We start from the raw sequence: 24713 nt of genomic DNA on the forward strand, positions 1-24713 counted from the left end.
AATTTTGCTGTTTTGAGCGATTTCAAGAATTAAGAAAATCAAGATTTCAAATCTTGGAAATCTTGGTCCAAGAAACTGAATCTTGCAGCTAAGTTACGAGCATCAACGAGCCAATTTTGAGAGAGAACGGATTACAAGCCCAAGTTCTTGAAGATACGACCCAATAAGATATTCTAAGCCCAACCAAGAAGTTTAAATTAGACTTAGTTGAAAATCAGGCCAAATTGTCAAAGTGGCCCAATTTGTAGAATTTTTATTCTTTAAATACTTAGTTTTAATTTTATAGTACTTTATCTCCCAAGTAGAATATGCTAGTCCGGGCCAGACTAATATATTCATACTCTAAATGTTTCATTGGTCATAAAATTTTAATTCTTTAAATACTTAATTTTAATTTTTAGACTTTATGAATAAATTTTTATGTAAGAATTCTATCCAAGAGGCCCATTTAAAGGCCTTGGACGAAATTCCCTTGAAAGGCAACAATTAGGGTTTTTTTTTAGTTTTCCTAGTAGGGATAGGAAAGTAGTTAGGAAGCCTATATATATGGCTTGGCCGGCCACCCTTATACATGATATATTGAATTCAGATTTTTTTTGTGGAGTGAAAACTCTCTTTGAGTTTCTCCAAGAATTCTTTCTTAAGTTTTCTTTAGGAGTAGTTTTAACAATCTTTTTGATTGTGGGAGCCATCTTCAACCTTCTTCTTGCCGTGTTTTTGCATTGGATGGAAGATTAGAGCTGTTTGAAGGGAGTTGTGAAATCTTTCTTGATTTCAAGGCTTCTTAGGACTTATCCATCTTTTTTGCTGTTTGTTCTTTTTTTTAATTATTTTTGTTTGTGTCGAATAGTTGATTAACTTGGTTTAATTGTTCTTGTTGAGTTTCCAGCCATTCCAAGCTTCAATGATCTATTTTGCAATATTCTTTGGCATCAAGAAATGTTCTTTATTCATCCTTTCGTGCCGCCCAAGTATCATTCTATTTCAAATTGGGTTTCTTGGTCTTTTAAGTTTAATTTTTTGTTTTCTATTTTCGTTTCTGATCTAAGTGTCGATAGTTGATGCGACCCCGACCTCGGTGATGAGAGTCGAGTCGTTGATGTGCCCGATCGTTAAAATTAAGGAGTATGAGTTGAGGTTTTCAAGTCGGGTTGAAAAGAACAAATTGGCTGGAAACAAGAAAATATTTAAGTGATTAAAGGATGGATGGTTCGATTTCAAGGCTGAAGAAAGAACCGATATTATATGCAATATCGACCCAAATCTTACGTTAGCTTGAAATGATGAAAAATTGTTAATCGTGACCCAATATCTATGAGAGATAAGAACCAGCGATATAGGATTGAACGCCACACTTTAGTAAAGTGATAAGTTCGAAATTGACAGGATTGACGCCAGAAGAATGTCTTGATAAGTCAATGGAGTCAAGAGAGAACAAAGGGAGTTGAAATACTCACCAATTGAACAAAAGTTCATAATTGATCAAAGTCTCAAAATTAGTAACCTTCAAATGATTACAAAAACAACAATTTATAGGCTGAATATGTTCCAGCCGAATGAACTCAAAGCAATCAGCTTAATTACACTTAATTGAACTCAAATGGCTGTTGAAATAACCAAAAAGTCATTTGGAAACTTCTATGCATAGGTGACATCAATGGGCAGGTTGTTTAGTCTTCCAATTCAGCTAATAATTGCACTAATGAGCTGAAATGATTTTGTTCAATGTTTGATTAGCTAAAAACATTATGAGCAGCCTTTAATTCCTCCTTGGGTAGCTAAATAAGCATTAGCCAAATTAATGGTAGTTTAAGCACACGAACAGCCCAAGTGTGTGAACACTTGATGTCCAACAGCCTCCAAGTGTGGATGAACGAAAATGAATAGCTCTTATGGTGTGAAAACGTTTTTGTAAGATGAATGGCCTTGTGTGAACAACTCTTTGTCCATTGCTCTTCACGAACAGCCACTTGGAGAAGCTAAAAACTATTGCTGGATTTTTAATTCAGCTCATGGTCCATTGAGCTTCACGAATAGTCACATGAAGAAAAGGAATCATCAACTCTCTTCAAAGCCAATTCATGCATGTACCTGAAAGCAATTTAATTCATAAATTTAATTCATATTAGGACACATTTAAATTGACAGCAACAAGACACATTAAATCTGCTCATTAATTCAGCTGGACTAAGACACATTAAAATGATGTAATAAGCTAAATAAATTCATGTCATGTGCTAACTAAGACATATTAAAAACATGTAATTAATTTGCCTAATCTAAGACACATTAAAACAAATAATAACTTAGACACAAATTTAATTCAACAGCAGCTAAGACAAATTAATTAGAATATGAAATTAATTTGTCTCAACTTTAGACACAATTTAAACACTTCTAATTAAAAAGTCCACAATTAAAATGCAATTTAATTATTTAAGCTGAATAAACTAATTTGCATTTATTTTATTCCAGCAACTAAAATTATAAAACGCAAAGTAAGCTCAAACAAGCAAATGAGCTCAATGAGCTGGAAATGAGCTGAATTGAGCTCAACGAGCTGAGATTAGGCTTCATTTTGCACTTCGGCCCCTCAAGCTTAGGCCACTCTCGATGACATCGAGTTGGGTTGAAACATGATGCGACCAGGTTCGCATCAATAGTTTTTGTAAGACTTTTCCCGTGACTTGGCAATTCGATCTTGGTCCACACGCAAGCTTTTACCAAGATCAATCTTTGAGAACGAAGTTGCGCCACTCAACTCGTCAAGCATATCATCCAATCGCGGTATAGGATGTAGATACTTGGTGGTAATTTTGTTTATGGCACGGCAGTCTATGCACATTCTTCACGTTCCGTCCTTTTCAGGAACTAGTAAAATAGGAACGGCGTAGGGACTAAGACTTTCATGCACATAGCCCTTCTCAAGAAGTTCATTAACTTGTTTTTGAAGTTCTTTTGTTTCTTCAGGATTGCTTCGATAAGTAGGACTATTTGGAATCGCGGCTCCCTGTACAAAATCTATTTGATGCTTAATTCTGCGAATAGGTGGCAACCCACTCGGAGTTTCTTCCGGGAATACGTCTCTAAATTCCTGCAACAAAGACAAAACAGAAGATGGTAACTTGTCATCAAAGTCCTAATTAAATTCGTCTAACACAACATAATTATAACATGTAATAAGCTGACAAGTAATTAAGAGCTGTAACTAAATTAACTAATTAACTTAAATAATTAATTTATTCCAGCAAATAAAATTAATTTAGCTAAAGAGCTAATAATGAGCTGAATTGAATTTAAACCAAGCTCAAACGAGCTGAATTAAGCTCATGTGAGCTAAAATAAAATTCGGTGAGCTGAACCAAGCTAAATGGAGCTTGAGGAGCTGAATTCAAGCTGAAATCAAGGGCGTCCTTGGCCAGGGTCTATCAGTTGGTGCATCATTTAGTGACTTTTCATGAAAACAAAGAGCCAAAAATTGTAGCTGATCAGTCAATACCCAAGTGACCAGTCGGTGCCTAATGTTCACACTTAAAGACTTTCCAAAACCGAGTGTTCACACCAATGACCATTCGTGTGTTCCATTTACATTCATTTGCTATACATGAATTTGACATCTTCAAGGTAGCTTTAATTCAATCTTTAACTACATTAACCGAATCATTCATGATAGAGGGTTGCGCGCGGACCAAGATCGAGTTGTTAAGTTATGGGAAAGTCCAACGAGAGCTATAAACACTTGGGCTAAAACAGAAACAGAAAATAGAAAATTAAACTCAAAGATCAAGAAACCCAAATCGAGATAGAAAATAGAATACTTGGGTGGTAAGAAATCTAGAAAATATGAATAAAAGACGTTTCTTGATGCCAAAGAATGTTGCAAAAACATATCTTGAAGTTTGGAATGGATGAAACGCAATAAGAACAATAAAACAAGTTAACCAATAATTCGGCAAAAGCAGAAGAAAATTAAAGAGGAATAAACAGTAAGAAAGATAAAGAAAGTCCTAAGAAGCCTTGAAATCAAGAAAGATTTCACAACTCCCTTCAATCAGCTCCAATCTACCCTCCAATGTAGAAACATGGCAAGAAGAAGGCTGAAGATGGCTCCCACAATCTAAAAGATTGTTAAAACTACTTCTAAAGAAAACTCAAGAGAAAATTCTTGGAGAAACTCAAAGAGAATTCTCATTCAACAAAAATCTGATTTCATTCTAATTGATTGGTAAGGGTGGCCGGCCAAGCCATATTATAGGCCTTTTAACTATTTTCCCAATCCTACTAGGAAAACTAAAAAAAACCCTAATTATTAACTTCAAGGGAAATTCGGCCAAGGCTTTTAATGAGCCTCTTGGGCTGAATTTTTACATAGGAATTCATTCATAAAGTCAAAAAATTAAAACTAAGTATTTAAAGAATTAAAATATTACAAATTGGGCCACTTTGACAATTTGGTCTGATTTTCAACTAAGTGTAATTTAAACTTCTTGGTTGTGCTTGGAACATCTTATTGGGTCATATCTTCAAGAACTTGGGCTTTGATGCGAACCAACCTCGGATGAATGAGTTGAGTCACTTTCGTTGCCCGATCGTCTAACGAAGAAGTTTTGCCCAAATCCATTGAATCTAAGGTGCATGCACCCATGCCGTCCAAAGTAAATTCCTGCATCCAAATAAAGCAACTAATTAATCATGTATCAAACACATTAAATTCGGCAGCAAATGAATGTAAAAATCTACACCTAAAATTCGGTCAACACATTAATTGTTTGTATGGGTTTATGACATATTTAAGACTCTAAAAATAATTAAAAAATTAAAACACTTAATAATTATTTGACCAGAATTAAATTAAATTAATTAACTTAACTACTTTAACTAACAACAAATAAAATACTTATTCCAGCAAAATAAATGCAAACTAAAATGAGCTTAAGATGAGCTGAATGAGCTCTGATACAGCCACGCCCCGGAAACCTCATTGGCTCAGCTCACAAGCGAGGCTCGTCATTTTCACAAGCTCATCCCAGTTCAATTCTGATGTGAGCTTGCCTACGAACCAAATGGAGAACGAACAAGAAGCCATTAAGCTGCCCATTGGTCCAATAACGCGAGCTAGAGCTAGACGATTCAAAGATGCTATTTTAGCAATGGTGGAACGGGTTGAGGAAAATGATAGCAAGGAGTTTAAAAACGAGCTGAACATATTCAACTTCTTTGAAGCTGAATTTCGTTCTAGCTAATTAATTTGCTGCTGGAATTTTAGACCATTTAAATAAGCATTTAAATAAGTTTCATTACAGCTTTTAAATATGTCTTAATTTATTACAAGTGTTTAATATGTTGATTTGGTTGAATTAAAGGTGTCTAGATGTCATTTAATTTGTTTGAATATATTACATGAATTAACTATGTTCAGCCGAATTAATGTGTCTTGTTTAGTACATATTTAATTCGGCTTAATGTTAATTAGTATGTTCATATTATGTTTTAAATTAATTCAGCTGAATTGAGTTAAATTAATGAGGTTCATTTGTTTTATTTAGGTTCAGCTGAATGTGGAAGATGCATGGGAAAGGTTGGCCGAATGTGGTGTGCAAGATGCATGCATGTTGGATTCAATGCACCTAATGATACATGCATGAACTACATTAAAAATGGTGTGCTGATTATTGAAGTTCTCTAAGTGACCATTCGGCTAAAGAGATAGTTTTTCAAGCTGCCATTATTTCCTTCACATTGCTGGATACATTTTGGCCATTCGGTTCTTGGTGTTCACATTTTAAGGCTCTTCAAAACCATCCATTCACACCTAATGTGGCTGTTCAAGTGCCCTCTTTATTATTGATAATTTTTCAGCAAGAGTTGCTTATTGAATGATCATTTAAGCTCATCAGCTGAATGTAGCTGCTACATGCATTCCCAAGATTCATTTGCTTAATATGGAAGCTTCATGTATGGTCACCATTCAGCTGAACCTACATTGGCCTTTTTTGTTCAATGTTTGCTTAGAAACTAAGTCTAGAATATGTCCATTCGGCTACTAGGCATTAGGCTATAAATAGTTACTCATTTTCTTGTAAAAGGACTTTTGACAAATTTCTGAAAGAAATATCATTTTAGTGAGGCAATTCACTCTCTTTATTCTCCAAAGCTCTAATTGACTTATCTTCAACAAGTGGCATCAATCTGACTTTGTTTCGAACTTATCACCATTGGTGTGGCGTTCTTCATACCGTAGGTTCCTATTTTGCTAAATAGAGGGTCTCGGTTTTATCCCAAATCCTTTCTTTCTTTGAAACCTTAAGCCCCGGGTCCTTATTTGCTAATAAGGGTTCGACTTGTTTTCATTGAAATATCCAGCAAACAACACTCCATCAACTCCCTTGTTTCCCAAAGCCATTTAATTTAAACACCAAGACTTGAATTTATTTCAAGGCCGACACTACCTAATTTCGATCGGGAAATATTACGACTCGTTATTTCATACGAAATGAGCTCGTATATGTTGGTATCAGAGCTGGTTAATTTAGATACGTAAATTGTAGATTCAAAAAAATCGAAAAAAAAATTGAAAAAAAAATTTGAAAAAAAAAATTGCATACGGTCTAGGTGCGGACGAAAAGAACGTGAAAGATCCGTAAAAAAAAAAAGTGTCTAGAGACACTTCAACAAAATTTTTTCTAAAATCACATTCTACACTCCTTTATACCCATTTTAGTGAATTTTCACGCTATTAAAAAAAATTCCCAATTAGTGAATCCATTTTATACGCCACATCTTAAGCCTTTTTTTCTTTCGAGCCTACCCTAAACCCTACGACTTTCCCTTGCAAACCCCTTGAAGCCGACCCACAAGTGTGGATAAATCTAAGTAGCTTTTCAGAATATCGAGAGTTGGATTTGAGAGGTAAAAGGCAAGAGAGTACATCAAGATAAAAGCCGAAAATAGAGTGAAACACGAGAGGAGTGAATTCTTTTCTTGTGAGTGAATTGTGAGGTTTTTTTTTTGGTGAGGATATTTTCTTAATTTTAATCATCATGTCAAGGAGCCCGGAACGACGAGCAACAAGTGGAGGAGCCTCGAATGCCGCTGGTGGAGGAGTTAATCTTCAACCAAGGAGAAACGTTCCCGGAGGCGGAGTGCCCGATCTACAAGTTCAAGCAATCGTGCGAGAAATTTCTCGTTTGTTCCAACCTCAATTTGATTCCCTTTATGAACGAATGGAACAAATGGAGGAACGAAGCCAATGTGCGAACACCCCTCCTATTCCGAGAAGAGAGCGAGAACGTCCATGGCAACATGCAAATGATCTATATGAAGCAAGTGACGTTGAAAGTGATCGAGCTTCGCGACAAAGTGCAAGGCGACAAGGCCAACGAGCACGGGGACCAAGAGATCGAGAGAGGACCGATGATGATTTAAAAAACATTAAAATGGCGATTCCTGCTTTTCAAGGAAGGTCGGATCCCGAGGCCTATCTTGAATGGGAGAAGAAGGTGGAGTTAGTTTTCGAGTGCCACAATTACTCAGAAAGCAAGAAGGTAAAGTTAGCTGCTATAGAATTCTCCGAATACGCCATAATATGGTGGGATAAACTCACGATGAGCCGAAGACGCAATGGCGAACGTCCCGTGTCTACATGGGCAGAAATGAAAGCCATAATGAGAAAGCGATTCATTCCTGCTTACTATCACTGGGAGTTGTGTCAAAAGCTCCAAAGCTTAACTCAAGGCCAACGAAGCGTGGAGGATTACTATAAGGAAATGGAAGTGGCCATGATCCGCGCCGATGTGGAGGAAGATCGAGAAGCCACCATGGCTCGATTTCTCGCCGGCCTTAACCGAGATATTGCAAATATTGTGGAGCTACACCATTATGTCGAGGTCATTGATATGGTCCATATGGCCATAAAGGTTGAAAAACAATTAAAGAGAAAAGGTATGTTCCGTTCTTTCCCTAATACTTCTTCTACGACTAAGTGGGGGCAAGGGTCCAACAAATGAGACTTGCCGAGTCGAAATAAAGAAGTAAGTGGAGCTACCAAATTCAACAAACCGATTGCCGAATCGAGTAAAGGAAAGATGGATGCCCAACCAAATAGATCCCGAGACATCAAATGCTTCAAATGTCTTGGAAGGGGCCACATCGCAAGCCAATGTCCGAACCGAAATGCGATGTTTGTTCGAGATGATGGAGAAATTGAATCCGAAAGTGAACAAGAGAATGAGGCTGTTGAACAACTCGAAGAAGAGGAAGACATCGAACAAGCCGAGAATGGAGAAATCTTGGTTGTGAAAAGAAGTCTCACCTTGCAAGGTGCCGAAAATGATCAACAACGCGAGAACATGTGACAGCCCAAAGTTGACCCTAGTCGGGAAGTGGTTTCGGGACCGCTAAACCGAGTCACCGAAATGTTTGAATGTGATACTTATTGTCTAGAATATGTAATTATGAATGTGTGAAAATTTCAAGCTTCAATTTGGTTGATTTCATGTGAATTTAGTCAATAGGACTTATGTGAGAAAATTCTAAAATGTGATAGGTCAATGTGTGAGGACCTATTAGTGCATGTGGACAAAGGGGGGACTTGCATGTCAAATTCCCCCCTACTAGTAGTGGCCGGCCATGACAAGCATGGTAGACCAAGTTTGATGGCCAAGACATGTCATAGACATGTTTTGTTGGTGCATCATGGGTGGAAAAAAAAAATAAAATAATAGGCATGGAAATTAAATAATGAAAAGGAGTATGATGAATACACACAAAAAAAAGTGTGTAGTTGATTCTTTCCCCCCCCCATTGCCGTGAGCTAAAGAAAAGAGAGGAGAAGATCTTTGTTCATCCTTTTCTCACCTTCATTTAGCCTAAATTAGAAAGAAAAACAAAGAAAAAATTTTCTCATCCTTTGGTTCATCCTTGGCCAAAAATTTTAAGGAGGAAAGAAGAAGAAAGGTGAAGAGATTCGGCCATGCATGTAGCTAGGCTAAGGTATGTTTGATGATGTTCCATGAGATGCATGCATGTTTTAGTTGTTAGCTTGAGTTCTACCTAGCCCATGGTCTAAATCTTGCTATGTGATGGAATTGGCATTTAACCATGGATGCATCATTCTTGGTTGGTGTTTGATGTTGTGGTGATGAGGCATGAGGATGAGTTAAGATTCGGCCTAGGTGGAGGTTGTGTTAATGCTATTGCATGCAAAATATGAAGCTTGTTAATGATGCATGTGATGATGGCTTGATGATTCTTGAACCTCCTTTTTAGCATTTTTGTGTGAGCACATATGTGCATTGGTTGCTAAATGGAGAAGAATCGGCTAGCAAGATGTGTGCTAAGGCCGAATGTAACTTTGCATGTTAATGAGCAATGCATGTGTTAAATTGATGAAAAGGGGGAGGATGCTTTACTAGTGTGTATATGTGTGTATTAAGTGTTGAAATCGACCCCAAAAATAGACATGCATATTCGGCCAAGGGGAAAGAAATTAGCTAATATGTTGTGTTGATGCATGATTTTTGCATGTATGAGACTTTAATGTCTAATGTATAAATATGGGCTAAGTGCCTTGTGTTCATCTTTTTGATGCCTAAATGATGAAATCAATTTATTTGTTTAATTAAGCTCAAGAGCAAAGGGGAAATAAATCCGATAAAGGGAAGGAAAAAGTGGTTGAATAGCTAGCGGAATCGTTCGACAACACCCGAGGTAAGTTCTTGAGTAAGAGAGCTTAAATTACGATGTGATTAAATCATGCTCTATGTGTGGCTATTGAGCCGAATGTGCAAGGACGATATGTGCCTTGTGTTTGAGTTTCGCAAATGAAAATGAAATATGAATGTGCCATGAATTATTGTTAGATGTGCATGATTAATTGAATGCTGTCCGGGCTAAGTCCCGAAGGCCTTGTGCTAAGTGAATATACCCGGACTAAGATCCGAAGGCATTTGTGCGAGATACAAATTCCGGGTTAAGCCCCGAAGGCCTTTGTGCGAGATACTAAATCCGGGTTAAGTCCCGAAGGCATTCGTGCGAGTTATTAAATTCGGGTTATGTCCCGAAGGCATTGTGTGAGTTACTAAAACCGGGCTATGTCCCGAAGGCATTTGAACGAGGAGCTATATCCGGTTAAATCCCGAAGGTACGTGATTTGGTAATGAATGAGCTTGCTGTAAAATTCCAGCGAATACTCGAAAAACATCCCAATATGGGGATATGTTAGTATGTGTTGAATTTAATCGAGCCCTTACAAATAAATGTTCGCTCAGTTGATAAACGAGCTACCGGCCTTCGGCTAAGTTAGTCTATTGTGTATGTACATAAGGGTTGTTAATGTTGTGAAGCAAGTTTGGTATCGGTAAATTGCGTATTATGAAATATTCCGTTTAGCTAAATGTGTGTTATTCTTTGTTTATGCTGGAATTCCTTGCTCAAAACTTACTAAGCATAAATTGCTTACTCGTTACACTGCTCCTCTGTTTTATAGATTTTTGGTTCTCCAGCTATCGGACTCGGGATCTTGAAGTCGAAGTCGCCCACACTATCAAAGGCTCTTTTGGGTACTATTTTGGTTGAATTTTGATATGGCATGTATAGGACTACCCATTGTTGTTTTTCGAGTACTTTATGAAATGTATAAGTGTACAGCCATGCGAAAATGGCTTGTAGAAGTGGAGTATGGCATTAGACCATTCGTGTTTATGAATGTATAGATGGTTTCATGATGTAACTATAGTTGGAATGGAAGTGTTGAGCAAATGATCAGCCATTGGAATGGCTAAGTATGATCATATGTGGGCATATGTATGACAAGGCCCTAGTTGGTCCATGAAACCCCGAAAATAGGTAAGGTTTACTTTGAAAACAGAGGCTGACAGCAGCAGTGGTGTGGATTGGAAAAATCACAAGAATTCGTAGGAGTGGAATTAAATAGGGAATAAATTACGTAAACGAACCTTGATGAATCTACTTTCATATGAAAGTAACGAAACAATCATATGAACAGTACAGTAAGAGATATTCGGGTTCTTGTGGAACAGGAGCAGAACAGTTTCTGGATTCCCTGTTCCGACTTTGGAAATTCACTATAAATTGACCAGAGATAATTAGGGGTCATACCATATATGTATGGATTCCTCTCTGAGTCTAGTCTCCATAGAAACAAACGGCATCAGTATTGAAGCTCTGTGCAGAGAGATATCCAAGTCGTAATGGGAAAAGGTCAGTGTAGTCGACCCCTGTAACATGGGAGACTTTGACTAATAAACTGTACTAATTGGCCCGACCAAAAATTCTAGAAAAAAATACATAGGTGGGGACATGAGTCTAGTTTCAGGGAAAAATCACAAAACTGATTTTCGAGTTGTGAAACTCAAGATATGATTTTTGAAGCCACTAGTACTCAGACTGGGCAGTGTCTGGAAAAATTTTTCAAAGTTTGTTAACATCTCGTGTCCGACTCCAGTGTCGGTCTCGGGTTCGGGGTGTTACATTAAATTGGTATCAGAGCTACGGTTTAGTCAATTCTAGGACTACCGTAATGTGTTGGGTCTAGCTATACATGCCATTTTATGTGATTACTTGATAGTGTGGTGATTTCTGACAATTGTAAATGTGTTTATAGTAATGGATCCCGATCGTGACCGAGAGGTAGCTGATGATCTTGAGAGTGTAGCGCCTGCTCCCGCACAAGGGACAGTGCCGGCAGACTCTCAACCTAATGCTAGTAATCCGAATGATGAAGCTAGACAAGCATTCTATAGCGTGATGAATGATTGGTTCAACCAATACATTCGAACTAATATGGCTGTTCCACAACCTCCATTCCCGACAAATACTACCCCCGCACCTACAATACCACCGGTAACGGACCAAATAAGGTCAAATAAGCCCCCAGTTGATAGAATCCGAAAACATGGGGCTACTGAATTTAAGGCTATGGATAGCGATGATGCTGAGCAAGCTGAATTTTGGCTGGACAACACTATCCGGGTACTCGATGAGCTATCTTGTACACCCGATGAATGCCTAAAGTGTGCTATCTCCTTGCTACGTGATTCTGCCTACTATTGGTGGAGTACTCTGACTTCTGTTGTGCCCCGAGAGCAAGTAACTTGGGAGTTTTTCCAAACTAAGTTTCGAAAAAAGTATATCAGTCAGAGATTTGTTGATCAAAAACGGAAGGAATTTCTTGAGCTTAAGCAAGGCTCCATGTCGGTTACTGATTACGAGCGAAAATTTGTTAGACTTAGCAAATACGCTCGGGAATGTGTTTCGTCCGAAGCTATTATGTGTAAATGCTTCGAGGATGGGCTGAATGAAGATATAAAAATGTTCGTTGGCGTTCTTGAAATACGAGAGTTCGTGGTACTTGTTGAACGAGCTTGTAAAGCCGAAGAGCTTATAAAAGAAAAGCAAAGAGTTGATGAGGGAACTGGAGAGTTTCGTAAAAGATCCTTGGGAAGGTCTCTTTAACAGACATCGAAGAGATTTCGAGATGATGCGGGCCAGTTTAGAGGCACTTCGGGCCTTTTTAGACGAGATCGTGATCGACCCCCTGTGGGTACACGAGGCACTTCGGTCGCCAGTGTTGGGAATGAACGTCGAGATAGAACGAAGTGTCGATATTGCGGTAAATGGCATTCGGGGAGTTGTAGATTCCCTGACCGCTCCTGTTACAAGTGCGGATCAGTTGACCACTTCATTAAAGATTGCCCGAGGTTGTTTGAACAGAATGAAAATCAGAGTGGGAAACCGGGTGCTACCACTGCTCGAGGTAGACCATCTGGAAATACGGGCAATGCTAGTGGTGGTCAGAGAGGATCTAGAGATGATATAACCAGATCCGAAGCTCGTGCGCCTGCTAGAGCTTATGCTATACGTGCCCGCGAGGATGCTTCTTCGCCTGATGTTATTACCGGTACATTCACTCTCTTTGATACTAATGTAATTGCTTTGATTGATCCCGGTTCTACTTATTCTTACATATGTGAAACCTTAGCATCCAGTAAGACTTTACCTATTGAGTCTACTGAGTTTGTAATTCGGGTGTCAAATCCCTTGGGTCATTACGTGCTTGTCGACAAAGTGTGTGAGAAATGTCCCCTGGAAATTCGAGGTTCCTGTTTTCCGGCGGACTTGATGCTTTTTCCGTTTGATGAATTTGATGTTATCCTTGGTTTGGATTGGTTGACCGCGCATGATGCGATTGTGAATTGCAAGAGCAAGACTATTGATTTGAGGTGCACAAATAACGAAGTAGTCCGAATTGAGTCTGCGGACTTGGAGGGGATGCCAGCTGTAATATCAGCAATGTTGGCACAGAAATATGTAAGAAAAGGGTGCGAAGCATACCTTGCGTATGTACTTGATGGCAAAGAATTAGAAAAGAAACCCGAATCTGTGCCGGTGGTTTGTGAATACCCGGATGTTTTTCCGGAAGAATTACCGGGTTTACCACCTGTTCGGGAGGTAGAGTTTGGTATTGAGCTTGTACCTGGGACTACGCCGATTTCGATAGCTCCGTATCGTATGGCACCAACCGAGTTAAAGGAGTTGAAAGCTCAGTTGCAAGAACTGACGGATAGAGGTTTCGCTCGACCAAGTTTCTCACCTTGGGGTGCACCAGTATTGTTCGTGAAAAAGAAGGACGGAACCATGAGGTTGTGCATTGACTATCGTCAGCTGAATAAAGTGACGATAAAGAACAAATATCCGTTGCCGCGTATCGATGATTTGTTCGACCAACTGAAGGGAGCCTCAGTGTTCTCAAAAATAGATTTGAGATCGGGCTATTATCAGTTGCGAATTCGAGATTCAGATATTCCTAAAACTGCCTTCAGAACGAGATATGGTCACTACGAATTCTTAGTGATGCCGTTTGGGCTCACTAATGCCCCTGCAGTATTTATGGATTTGATGAATCGGATCTTCAGACCGTATTTGGATCGGTTCGTAGTTGTGTTCATTGATGACATTTTGGTCTATTCAAGAGATGAGACCGAACATGCTGAGCATCTGAGGCTAGTGCTGCAAATTTTGCGGGATAAGCAGTTATATGCTAAGTTCAGTAAGTGTGAGTTCTGGTTAAGAGAGGTTAGCTTCTTGGGTCATGTGGTATCCGCGTCGGGTATTCGAGTTGACCCGAACAAAATTTCAGCCATACTTGACTGGAAACCTCCGAGAAATATTACTGAAGTTCGGAGCTTTTTGGGGCTCGCCGGTTATTACCGACGATTTGTGAAAGGTTTCTCGATGATAGCCACACCAATGACGAAGCTACTTCAAAAGGATGTTAAGTTCGAGTGGACGGAGAAATGTCAGAAAAGTTTCGACCAACTGAAAACTCATTTGACTGAAGCTCCAATTTTGGTGCAACCCGAATCAGGTAAAGAGTTTGTCATTTATAGTGACGCATCCCTACTTGGGTTGGGTTGCGTATTGATGCAAGAAGGTCGAGTCGTGGCCTATGCGTCGAGACAATTGAAGCCACACGAGAGGAATTATCCGACCCATGATCTCGAACTAGCTGCCATCGTGTTTGCTTTAAAAATATGGCGACATTATCTGTTTGGTGAGAAGTGCCATGTATTTTCGGATCACAAAAGTCTCAAATATTTGATGACTCAACGAGACTTGAATCTGCGACAAAGACGTTGGCTTGAGTTGTTGAAAGATTACGAGCTTGTCATTGATTACCACCCGGGAAAGGCTAACGTGGTCGCGGACGCCTTAAGCCGGAAGTCATTGTTTGCTTTACAAGCGATGAACGTGCATTTGTCTGTTCTACCAGACAATGTGTTAGTAGCTGAATTAAAAGCTAAACCATTATTGACTCACCAAATTCGTGAAGCTCAGAAAGTCGATGATGAATTGGTTGCAAAACGGGCTAAGTGTTTTCCGAACGAGGAATCGGAGTTTCAAATTGATGATGATGATTGTTTGAGGTTCAGAAATCGTTTGTGTGTTCCAAGGAATTCGGAACTCATTTCGATGATTCTGAACGAAGCCCATTGTAGCCGAATGTCAATTCACCCGGGGAGTACGAAAATGTACAACGATTTGAAACGTCAATTTTGGTGGCATGGTATGAAACAGGACATCTCCGACTTTGTTTCGAGATGTTTGATATGTCAACAAGTGAAAGCGGAACATCAAGTGCCTTCAGGATTACTCCAGCCGATCATGATACCCGAGTGGAAATGGGATCGAGTCACAATGGACTTTGTGTCCGGACTGCCCTTGTCAGCAAGTAAGAAGGATGCGATATGGGTTGTTGTTGATAGACTGACTAAGTCGGCTCATTTCATCCCCGTACGTACGGATTTTTCATTGGATAAACTAGCTGAATTGTACGTTTATCAAATTGTGAGATTACACGGGGTACCTGTTTCTATCGTGTCGGATAGAGATCCGAGATTCACCTCACGATTTTGGAAGAAATTGCAAGAAGCTCTGGGTACCAAGCTGCATTTTAGCACTGCTTTTCACCCCCAAACCGATGGTCAATCCGAGCGGATAATTCAGATACTTGAGGATATGTTGAGATGTTGCATCCTCGAGTTCAGTAGTTCATGGGAACGGTATTTACCTTTGATTGAATTCGCTTACAACAATAGTTTTCAATCAAGTATTAAGATGGCACCTTACGAGGCTTTGTACGGTCGTAAATGCCGTACACCATTGTTTTGGACCGAGCTCGGTGAAAGTAAAATTTTCGGAGTTGATTTGATTAAAGATGCTGAACAGAAAGTAAAGGTAATCCGTGAAAGTCTGAAGGTAGCCACGGATCGTCAGAAGTCGTACGCAGATTTGAAACAAAAAGACATCGAGTATCAGGTGGGAGACAAAGTGTTCCTTAAGGTTTCACCTTGGAAAAAGATACTCAGGTTCGGCCGTAAGGGCAAGTTGAGCCCAAGATTCATTGGGCCGTACGAAATCTCCGAACGAGTTGGTCCAGTTGCGTATAGATTGATTTTGCCCCCGGAGCTTGAAAAGATTCATGACGTCTTTCATGTTTCGATGCTTCGACGCTATCGATCTGATCCATCGCATATAATTAGCCCATCAGAGGTTGAAATTCAAGTCGACATGAGCTATGAGGAAGAACCGATGCGTATCCTAGCTCGTGAAGTGAAGGAGTTGCGAAACAAAAGAGTTCCGCTAGTAAAGGTGTTATGGCTCAAACATGGGATCGAGGAAGCTACTTGGGAGACCGAGAGCTCGATGAAAGAACGATACCCAAACCTATTTACCGGTAAGATTTTCGGGGACGAAAATTTCTTAAGTGGGGGAGAGTTGTGACAGCCCAAAGTTGACCCTAGTCGGGAAGTGGTTTCGGGACCGCTAAACCGAGTCACCGAAATGTTTGAATGTGATACTTATTGTCTAGAATATGTAATTATGAATGTGTGAAAATTTCAAGCTTCAATTTGGTTGATTTCATGTGAATTTAGTCAATAGGACTTATGTGAGAAAATTCTAAAATGTGATAGGTCAATGTGTGAGGACCTATTAGTGCATGTGGACAAAGGGGGGACTTGCATGTCAAATTCCCCCCCTACTAGTAGTGGCCGGCCATGACAAGCATGGTAGACCAAGTTTGATGGCCAAGACATGTCATAGACATGTTTTGTTGGTGCATCATGGGTGGAAAAAATAAAATAAAATAATAGGCATGGAAATTAAATAATGAAAAGGAGTATGATGAATACACAAAAAAAAAGTGTGTAGTTGATTCTTTCCCCCCCATTGCCGTGAGCTAAAGAAAAGAGAGGAGAAGATCTTTGTTCATCCTTTTCTCACCTTCATTTAGCCTAAATTAGAAAGAAAAACAAAGAAAAAATTTTCTCATCCTTTGGTTCATCCTTGGCCAAAAATTTTAAGGAGGAAAGAAGAAGAAAGGTGAAGAGATTCGGCCATGCATGTAGCTAGGCTAAGGTATGTTTGATGATGTTCCATGAGATGCATGCATGTTTTAGTTGTTAGCTTGAGTTCTACCTAGCCCATGGTCTAAATCTTGCTATGTGATGGAATTGGCACTTGACCATGGATGCATCATTCTTGGTTGGTGTTTGATGTTGTGGTGATGAGGCATGAGGATGAGTTAAGATTCGGCCTAGGTGGAGGTTGTGTTAATGCTATTGCATGCAAAATATGAAGCTTGTTAATGATGCATGTGATGATGGCTTGATGATTCTTGAACCTCCTTTTTAGCATTTTTGTGTGAGCACATATGTGCATTGGTTGCTAAATGGAGAAGAATCGGCTAGCAAGATGTGTGCTAAGGCCGAATGTAACTTTGCATGTTAATGAGCAATGCATGTGTTAAATTGATGAAAAGGGGGAGGATGCTTTACTAGTGTGTATATGTGTGTATTAAGTGTTGAAATCGACCCCAAAAATAGACATGCATATTCGGCCAAGGGGAAAGAAATTAGCTAATATGTTGTGTTGATGCATGATTTTTGCATGTATGAGACTTTAATGTCTAATGTATAAATATGGGCTAAGTGCCTTGTGTTCATCTTTTTGATGCCTAAATGATGAAATCAATTTATTTGTTTAATTAAGCTCAAGAGCAAAGGGGAAATAAATCCGATAAAGGGAAGGAAAAAGTGGTTGAATAGCTAGCGGAATCGTTCGACAACACCCGAGGTAAGTTCTTGAGTAAGAGAGCTTAAATTACGATGTGATTAAATCATGCTCTATGTGTGGCTATTGAGCCGAATGTGCAAGGACGATATGTGCCTTGTGTTTGAGTTTCGCAAATGAAAATGAAATATGAATGTGCCATGAATTATTGTTAGATGTGCATGATTAATTGAATGCTGTCCGGGCTAAGTCCCGAAGGCCTTGTGCTAAGTGAATATACCCGGACTAAGATCCGAAGGCATTTGTGCGAGATACAAATTCCGGGTTAAGCCCCGAAGGCCTTTGTGCGAGATACTAAATCTGGGTTAAGTCCCGAAGGCATTCGTGCGAGTTATTAAATCCGGGTTATGTCCCGAAGGCATTGTGTGAGTTACTAAAACCGGGCTATGTCCCAAAGGCATTTGAACGAGGAGCTATATCCGGTTAAATCCCGAAGGTACGTGATTTGGTAATGAATGAGCTTGCTGTAAAATTCCAGCGAATACTCGAAAAACATCCCAATATGGGGATATGTTACGTATGTGTTGAATTTAATCGAGCCCTTACAAATAAATGTTCGCTCAGTTGATAAACGAGCTACCGGCCTTCGGCTAAGTTAGTCTATTGTGTATGTACATAAGGGTTGTTAATGTTGTGAAGCAAGTTTGGTATCGGTAAATTGCGTATTATGAAATATTCCGTTTAGCTAAATGTGTGTTATTCTTTGTTTATGCTGGAATTCCTTGCTCAAAACTTACTAAGCATAAATTGCTTACTCGTTACACTGCTCCTCTGTTTTATAGATTTTTGGTTCTCCAGCTATCGGACTCGGGATCTTGAAGTCGAAGTCGCCCACACTATCAAAGGCTCTTTTGGGTACTATTTTGGTTGAATTTTGATATGGCATGTATAGGACTACCCATTGTTGTTTTTCGAGTACTTTATGAAATGTATAAGTGTACAGCCATGCGAAAATGGCTTGTAGAAGTGGAGTATGGCATTAGACCATTCGTGTTTATGAATGTATAGATGGTTTCATGATGTAACTATAGTTGGAATGGAAGTGTTGAGCAAATGATCAGCCATTGGAATGGCTAAGTATGATCATATGTGGGCATATGTATGACAAGGCCCTAGTTGGTCCATGAAACCCCGAAAATAGGTAAGGTTTACTTTGAAAACAGAGGCTGACAGCAGCAGTGGTGTGGATTGGAAAAATCACAAGAATTCGTAGGAGTGGAATTAAATAGGGAATAAATTACGTAATCAAACCTTGATGAATCTACTTTCATATGAAAGTAACGAAACAATCATATGAACAGTACAGTAAGAGATATTCGGGTTCTTGTGGAACAGGGCCAGAACAGTTTCTGGATTCCCTGTTCCGACTTTGGAAATTCACTATAAATTGACCAGAGATAATTAGGGGTCATACCATATATGTATGGATTCCTCTCTGAGTCTAGTTTCCATAGAAACAAACGGCATCAGTATTGAAGCTCTGTGCAGAGAGATATCCAAGTCGTAATGGGAAAAGGTCAGTGTAGTCGACCCCTGTAACATGGGAGACTTTGACTAATAAACTGTACTAATTGGCCCGACCAAAAATTCTAGAAAAAAATACATAGGTGGGAACATGAGTCTAGTTTCAGGGAAAAATCACAAAACTGATTTTCGAGTTGTGAAACTCAAGATATGATTTTTGAAGCGACTAGTACTCAGACTGGGCAGTGTCTGGAAAAATTTTTCAAAGTTTGTTAACATCTCGTGTCCGACTCCAGTGTCGGTCTCGGGTTCGGGGTGTTACAGAACATCTTCCATACGCGATGTCAAGTGCAAGGTAAGATTTGTTGCGTGATAATCGATGGGGGAAGTTGTACAAATGTGGCTAGCACGTTGATGGTGGAGAAACTCGGATTGGCCACCACCAAACATCCCCATCCGTATAAACTCCAATGGCTTAACGATGGTGGAGAATTAAAGGTAACAAAACAAGTGCTCATTTCATTCACAATCAGAAAATATCAAGATGAAGTGATGTGTGACGTTGTACCGATGCATGCGGGGCATCTTCTTTTGGGACGTCCGTGGCAATTCGACAAGCGAGCAATTCATGATGGTTACACAAATCGATTCTCTTTCAAACATATGGGATGAATGGTGACTCTAGCTCCGTTATCACCGAAACAAGTGTACGAAGATCAACTCAAAATGAGGAGTTCGATTGAAAAATCAAAGGAAATCGAGAGAGAGAAAAAAATGAAAAGAATAAAGAAAAGAGTGAAGAAAAGAAGAAAAACAAAAAGATGAGTGATAAAAAAAGAGAGAGTGATTCAAAAGAAAAAGAAATGAGTGATGAGATTGAAAAAAAGAATTTGTTTGTAAAAGAGAGGGAAGTTCGAAAATCGATGCTATTGAAACAACCATTGTTGGTTCTTTTGTACAAGGAGAGCTTTCTTGGCACTAACGAATTTGATGACAAATTGCCTTCTTCTATTTTGTCTGTGTTGCAGGAATTTCAAGACGTATTCCTGGAAGAAATCCCGAGTGGGTTACCACCTATTCGTGGAATTGAACACCAAATCGATCTTGTGCCGGGAGCCGCAATTCCAAACCGACCTGCTTACCGGAGCAATCCTGAAGAGACGAAAGGATTACAAAAGCAAGTAAATGAACTCCTTGAAAAGGGCTATGTGCGTGAAAGGCTTAGTCCATGCGCCGTGCCTGTTTTACTAGTTCCGAAGAAGGATGGAACGTGGAGGATGTGCGTGGACTGCCGTGCTATAAACAAAATAACTATCAAGTATCGTCATCCTATACCACGATTGGATGATATGCTTGACGAGCTAAGTGGCGCGAGTTTATTTTCAAAAATCGACCTTAAGAGCGGTTATCACCAAATACGGATGCATGAGGGAGATGAGTGGAAGACTACGTTCAAAACGAAGCATGGGTTTTACGAATGGCTCGTTATGCCATTTGGCTTAACGAACGCCCCAAGCACATTCATGAGGCTTATGAATCACGTTTTAAGACCTTTTATTGGTAGATTTTGCGTAGTATACTTCGACGATATATTGATCTATAGTAAAAATTTGGATGAACATATTTTACATTTAAAATCTGTTTTGGAAGTATTGAGAAAAGAAACCTTGTATGCTAATTTGAAGAAATGTGATTTCTGCACTAACAAGGTTGTGTTTTTAGGTTTTGTTGTTAGCTCGGAGGGTCTTGAAGTCGATCAAGAGAAGATCAAGGCGATCCAAGAATGGCCCCGTCCGAAGAATGTCTCCCAAGTCCGAAGTTTCCATGGACTAGCAAGTTTTTACCGTCGATTCATGCCAAATTTTAGCACCTTAGCCGCACCTTTAACCGGGGTTATTCGTAAGAATTCCAACTTCATTTGGGGAGAGGAACAAGAAAAATCCTTTTTTTAAATTAAAGATTGTCTAACTCATTCACCGTTATTAGCTTTGCCTAACTTTGATAAAACTTTCGAGTTAGAATGTGATGCATCAGGTTTAGGCATGGGAGCTGTGTTGATGCAAGATGGTCGTCCTATTGACTATTTTAGCGAGAAACTGAATGGTGCTGTCTTAAACTATCCAACATATGACAAGGAGCTCTATTCGTTGATCCGAGCCTTAGAAACGTGGCAACACTATCTTTGGCCCAAGGAATTCGTCATACACACCGATCATGAGTCCTTGAAGTATTTAAAGGGGCAACATAAGTTGAATAAGCGACACGCTAAGTGGGTAGAATTTCTCGAATCTTTTCCCTACGTTATTAAATATAAGAAAGGTAAGGAAAACGTAGTGGCTGATGCACTATCTCGAAGGTATGCGTTGCTAAATATTTTGGATGCTAAGTTAATGGGGTTTGTATTTCTTAAAGATTTATATGTCAACGATGCTGACTTTGGTGAATTCTTTAGATTATGTGCCAAGGGAGCCTACGAGAAGTACTATCGACATGATGGGTACTTATTCCGAGAAGGAAAGCTTTGTATACCCCAAGGTTCCGTACGAGAAGTGTTGATCGAAGAAGCCCATAGCGGAGGATTAATGGGGCACTTTGGTGTTGCTAAGACATTAGGTACATTACACGAACATTTCTTTTGGCCCAAGATGTGACGAGATGTCGAACGATTTTGTAATAGATGCATTGTGTGCAAACGGGCTAAGTCACGAATTAAGGCCCACGGTTTGTATAAACCATTACCTATTCCCGAAACCCCTTGGTCTGATATCTCCATGGATTTCGTGCTAGGTTTACCTAGGAGTAAGAATGGCCGAGATTCAATATTTGTGGTTGTAGATAGGTTCTAAAAAATGGCCCATTTTATAGCATGTCATAAAACTGATGATGCCGTTAATATTGCTAACTTATTTTTCAAAGAGGTGGTCAGGTTGCATGGCATGCCTAGAACGATCGTGTCCGACCGAGACGCAAAATTCCTTAGCCATTTTTGGAGGACACTATGGGGGCGTCTTGGAACGAAGTTGCTGTTTTCAACCACTTGCCATCCGCAAACGGACGGCCAAACCGAAGTGGTCAACCGGATTCTGTCTACATTGCTTCGAGCTATTATTCGGAAGAATGTGAAGGCTTGGGAAGAATGCTTACCACATGTGGAGTTTGCGTATAATCGAGCTGTTCATTCAGCTACCAAATTTTCTCCTTTTGAAATTGTCTATGGTTTCAATCCATTAACTCCACTTGATTTATTGCCATTGCCTTCTAATCAACTTGTTCATGTAGATGGGAAGCGCAAAGCTGATTTCGTCAAGCAATTGCACCAACGAGTTCGAGACAATATTGAGGCCAAGACCAAGAACTATGAGCAACATGCTAACAAAGGTCGTAAGCGAGTTGTGTTCGAACCGGGAGATTGGGTTTGGTTGCATATGCGCAAGGAGAGATTTCCTATGCAAAGGCGATCCAAACTTCTTCCGAGAGGGGATGGACCGTTTCAAGTCCTTGAGCGAATTAACGATAACTCCTATAAATTGGACTTGCCTGGTGAATATAATGTTAGCGCGACTTTTAACGTTTCTGATTTGTCTCCGTTTGATGCAGATTTCGATTTGAGGGCAAATCGTTCTGAAGAGGAGGGGAATAATGTGAGCTTGCCTACGAACCAAATGGAGAACGAACAAGAAGCCATTAAGCTGCCCATTGGTCCAATAACGCGAGCTAGAGCTAGACGATTCAATGATGCTATTTTAGCAATGGTGGAACGGCTTGAGGAAAATGATAGCAAGGAGTTTAAAAACGAGCTGAACATATTCAACTTCTTTGAAGCTGAATTTCGTTCTAGCTAATTAATTTGCTGCTGGAATTTTAGACCATTTAAATAAGCATTTAAATAAGTTTCATTACAGCTTTTAAATATGTCTTAATTTATTACAAGTGTTTAATATGTTGATTTGGTTGAATTAAAGGTGTCTAGATGTCATTTAATTTGTTTGAATATATTACATGAATTAACTATGTTCAGCCGAATTAATGTGTCTTGTTTAGTACATATTTAATTCGGCTTAATGTTAATTAGTATGTTCATATTATGTTTTAAATTAATTCAGCTGAATTGAGTTAAATTAATGAGGTTCATTTGTTTTATTTAGGTTCAGCTGAATGTGGAAGATGCATGGGAATGGTTGGCCGAATGTGGTGTGCAAGATGCATGCATGTTGGATTCAATGCACCTAATGATACATGCATGAACTACATTAAAAATGGTGTGCTCATTATTGAAGTTCTCTAAGTGACCATTCGGCTAAAGAGATAGTTTTTCAAGCTGCCATTATTTCCTTCACATTGCTGGATACATTTTGGCCATTCGGTTCTTGGTGTTCAAATTTTAAGGCTCTTCAAAACCGTCCATTCACACCTAATGTGGCTGTTCAAGTGCCCTCTTTATTATTGATAATTTTTCAGCAAGAGTTGCCTATTGAATGATCATTTAAGCTCATCAGCTGAATGTAGCTGCTACATGCATTCCCAAGATTCATTTGCTTAATATGGAAGCTTCATGTATGGTCACCATTCAGCTGAACCTACATTGGCCATTTTTGTTCAATGTTTGCTTAGAAACTAAGTCTAGAATATGTCCATTCGGCTACTAGGCATTAGGCTATAAATAGTTACTCATTTTCTTGTAAAAGGACTTTTGACAAATTTCTGAAAGAAATATCATTTTAGTGAGGCAATTCACTCTCTTTATTCTCCAAAGCTCTAATTGACTTATCTTCAACAAGTGGCGTCAATCTGACTTTGTTTCGAACTTATCACCATTGGTGTGGCGTTCTTCATACCGTAGGTTCCTATTTTGCTAAATAGAGGGTCTCGATTTATCCCAAATCCTTTCTTTCTTTGAAACCTTAAACCCCGGATCCTTATTTGCTAATAAGGGTTCGACTTGTTTTCATTGAAATATCCAGCAAACAACACTCCATCAACTCCCTTGTTTCCCAAAGCCATTTAATTTTAAACACCAAGACTTGAATTTATTTCAAGGCCGACACTACCTAATTTCGATCGGGAAATATTACGACTCGTTATTTCATACGAAAAAAGCTCGTATCAAATTCGGGTGGATTCTATCTTATTGAGCTAGAATGCAATTTATTTAATTAAGTTTGCATTTATTTTGCTGGAATAAATAAGTTGCTGTTAGTTAAATTAGTTAATTAAATAAGTTAATTAATTTGTTTAAAAATCTGGACATATTAATTTCCATGTTAAATATGTTTTATTTGTTTTTTTTTATGCATACTGTTAATTTGTCTTAAGCCTATTTAATGTGTTCTATTTAATACAGGTTTTAAAGTGTCTTAGTTTATTACTTATTAAATAGATGTCTAATAGTTAATTAAGTGTGTCTAAATTTAAGACAAATTTAATTCATGTTTTCAATTAATTTTCCAGACGAATTTAATGTATGTCTTTGGCCGAATTTAATGTATGTTTCTGGCCGAATTTAATGCATGTTTTAAAGGTGTTCAGCTGAATTTAATTGTCATTACATTATTTAATTTGCCTTGCTACAACCGAATTTAATGATGTCTTAAATGGTG

This window comes from Gossypium hirsutum, chromosome D01 (assembly GCF_007990345.1).
Source record: "Gossypium hirsutum isolate 1008001.06 chromosome D01, Gossypium_hirsutum_v2.1, whole genome shotgun sequence".
Taxonomy (NCBI): Eukaryota; Viridiplantae; Streptophyta; class Magnoliopsida; order Malvales; family Malvaceae; genus Gossypium; species Gossypium hirsutum.